At 39.6% G+C, this 3,774-nt stretch overlaps 1 long non-coding RNA gene across 1 annotated transcript in view; it reads left to right on the forward strand.

Moving 5' to 3' along the window:
* The window catches only part of LOC310660076, a 36,615-nt gene that overhangs the window by 22,196 nt on the left and 10,645 nt on the right, over positions 1-3,774 (forward strand). The gene's annotated exons all lie outside the window — the stretch shown is intronic.

Raw genomic sequence — 3,774 nt, forward strand, 5'->3', positions numbered from 1 at the left:
AGCTTAATGCCCTTTCATCATGTAATTCCTAGTGAGCTAATTTGCAACGAGGTGTAGCCTGCTTCTGGCATTGCTGCCACAGTACTTGGTTAGATTTTTGCAGTCTTTTCCAGGTGCCTTATCATCCATAATGGATTATTGTTCTTCTGCAATGAGAGGAGGATGTGCAATACAATCCTCTGTATGTTTACTCAGAAGTAAATTCCACTGTCTTCAGGGGGGCTTCCTTCCCACTAAATGTGTCTAGGATTGAAGCCTTAATGCACTAGTAGCTTCTTGCCTCTAAGGATTCTAGAATGATATTCTATATTCAGTTCTTTACTGTATCTCCATGTGACGCACACAGCTTGTAAGAGAGATCCTCATGGTCATTAAGTCCAAACCTTCACACACAACTCCTTCCCAATCTATGGTAATTCCTTTATTTTTTATGTTATTCCTGTGCTGGGAAAGAGTTGAGTTCTCCTGTTCTCTTGCAAGCATAGACGCACTCATTTCAGAATTCTACACTGAATAAGGATTTCAGCACTTGGCCATGTATCAGTTCACCCTTGGACATGATGTTCTGTACCAGAACTTTCATGCTAGTTCACTTTTGCAATGAAAATTGTTTTCTCGTAATCATGTGGTTACCCAGCTCGTGTTGTGCAATGAGCTGTAAGAAGTATTTTTAAGACAATATGGTGGTAATAAAAGCCATATTTTAAACTTAGGGCTCCACTAATTTTACTGGCATTCATCTGGTAGTTCTTCTTTTCTTTTCATTTTCCCCCCATTTCCAAATGCATTTTCATACATTACTATAAGCTAAAGGAAACTCTGAAATTTTGAAACCATTTCAGCTAAGAAAACATGGGTTACCTCAAAGTGTAAGTGATACACAAGTACCTAATCAAAATGTGGCTTTTGTCAATTCAGATACACAGGAACCTCCCCCCCCCCAATACTTTCCAACACAACCCCTGCATTAAGTGGGGGGACAGTGTTCTAGGCACCAGGATTTTTAAGAATCCAGGTATCCTGAGAATCTCATAATGCTCAGCAATCCTGACAGCCACCATTGTTGCTGCAGAAACTAATGAAGGCCACAGCAGCAGTCTTTTCCACCAAAAATGTACCTAGCACCTCTAAGTGTTAAAGGGCAAGGAGCCAAACTAACTGAACTGAACCTGAAATTTAGAAAGGTTTGGGTTTGCCTTGTGATTAACCTAGAAATTCCAAACTAAAACTCTGTAAACTCACTTCTAAACTCTGGGTTCATCACTTACTGTTTTCTATTATGTTTTCAAGTTGGGCTTGTGGTCTTTTGAATCATCGTACTATATTTACATATACGTAGATGTGTGCTTCTCTGTTCCGCTGAATTTCCTGTTTGACTATTGTACTTTTGAGGACTGGGGGATGAGTGCATGAACTGCCTCCACTGAAATGCATTGCGTATGAAGTGATATGTGGAGATACCAAAAGTTCTGTACGTGGCAATACAATGTGAAATAGCCCTTGGCGCTAACTTTGATGGGATGTTAACAAATAAAAATGGAAGGGTCCATTCACGTGTGGTTTTCGAAAGACACTGAAATAGTCAGGTAATGATAGAGGGACAGAATAGTATTAATAGATTTTTTAAAGGGAGCCAGTGTGGCATAATCGTTAAGAGTGTTTCACTCGGACCTTATAGTTGCTTGCGTCTGATGGGAGCCCAGCATCCTCAGGAAAACCATAGCTTCCCCACCCCTAAGATAGAAGGAGATCCAAAAGTTTCAGCAACCGCTACTAATACATTCCGGACTTAGTTTATGAAACACTGGAACTTATAAACCCTAGAAAGTGCGGTTGAAGGGATATCCAGTGCACAGGTTATTAGTAGGGATTGATAGTATAAATCACTATGTGGATATACCCTTAGAACATTAACCTGATCACATGAAAAAGCTATAGTCAGTCACCACAGATCATGCCTATTTTTACATAACAGATGAAACCAAGGGGAAAGATGACAGGTTTCTTATAGATTTGTTTTCCATTATCATCATGTCAGATGAATTCGAAAATTCTTTTTGTTACAATAGGATATGTCAACGTTCTCTTAAGATGAAAGTGTACTTGAGGACCAGGGGAGAATCTACAGTATATTATTTAAGAAACAGAAAATCATCTAAGGAAAGGAAAATATGGGTTCGGAAGACTGCAGTGGCTCTTAAAAGCCAGACTATCCCTGACTATTAAACAAAGTAACTAGAACATGAATTCTAATAAGCTCTGAAGAATGTGGCCCACGATACTGCAATTCGTTTTGATGTCAAGTTCCTGTTGAAACAGGTTTGCAACAGACTGTATGACAAAGACCACAAGTCGTTCTTGAGTGAATTAAATCCTTTGGTTGTAGAAAACAAACCTCTTACAACAAAATGGATTACTAGTATCTATTTTTGGTAAGTTAAACAAAAATATTAACTGAGTTTTATTGGAGGCAGGAATAGATGGCTAAATGGAAAAGTGGGATTAAAATACCTACAAAGAGCAACATCATACTATATAGATAAGATGTCTTCTATAAGTAAGGTGTTTTAATAAGCCACTAACAGCTACTGGAGACTGCAAAAAAAATGTTCTTTGCAAAAAAACAAAAATCTATTACAAGAAATACCCAATTGATAACTGTGCTTGGCAGGTGAGGGCCTCCCACAGATAACATCTTACCAGGAGATCTTTTCCACACAGTGAAGGAATTGGGTCTTTAGTTTTGTGGTACCCATCCTTTGAAATTCCCTGCCATCTCTGTTGTTGTTTTGGTGCCTACTCAAGACCTACCTCTTTCAACAAGCCTTTTAAGTTGAGATTTTTCCAAGTCTACATCCGTATTGCAATTGTTTTTAAGATGTTTTCATTGTTTGTTGTTTGCTACGCCAGGCTTCTTTTGAATGGTAGGATACAAATTTAATAAAACATAAATAAAAATAAAACAAGTAAAACTATGATGACTAAAATATTTGCCTGCTAAAGGCTTCAGGTTTCAGCTTCTCATTTTCTTGGACTACAAGAGCATCTCTAAACCTCTAGGAAATATCTAGAACCACATAGGTTGGAGAACACAGTTTCTTTCTTGTCGCACTCATTCTGTCAGACAGTTTTAGCACAATTCAAAGTGTTGGTGCTGACCCAGGTATACTGGCCTCGGCCCAGTATACCTTAAGGAGCGTCTCCACCCTCATCATTCAGCCCAGACATTGAGGTCCAGCTCCGAGGACCTTCTGGCGGTTCCTTCACTGCGAGAAGTGACGTTACAGGGATCCAGGCAGAGGGCCTTCTTGGTGGTTGCGCCCGCCCTGTGGAACACCTTCCCATCAGATGTCAAGGAAATAAACAACTATCTGACTTTCAGAAGAGATCTGAAGGCAGCCCAGTTTAGGGAAGTTTTTAATGTTTGATATTTTATCGTGGTGTTAATATTCTGTTGGAAGCCACCCACAGTGGCTGGGAAAACCCAGCCAGATGGGTGGAATATAAATAATATTTTGTTGTTGTTGTTGTTATCCAGTCCCTGTAGGAAAACCAGTATTATTCCACCATCTCCCCATATCTGTGTGTCAGAAATGGCATTTAATTTTCAAAGACTTCCCAAGCAGCATAGGGGAGGATAGGGCTTTGCCACGGGCAGGGTGGGAGGGAAACACCCCTCTCTTATAACTAATACATACATCAAGACACCTATAACTAAGATAATGGAGATGGTTCTCAGGACATGTTAATGGAAATGGACCGACGACATACCAG

The sequence above is a fragment of the Podarcis tiliguerta genome (assembly GCF_965153285.1).
Source record: "Podarcis tiliguerta genome assembly, chromosome: 11".
In the NCBI taxonomy this organism is placed as follows: domain Eukaryota; kingdom Metazoa; phylum Chordata; class Lepidosauria; order Squamata; family Lacertidae; genus Podarcis; species Podarcis tiliguerta.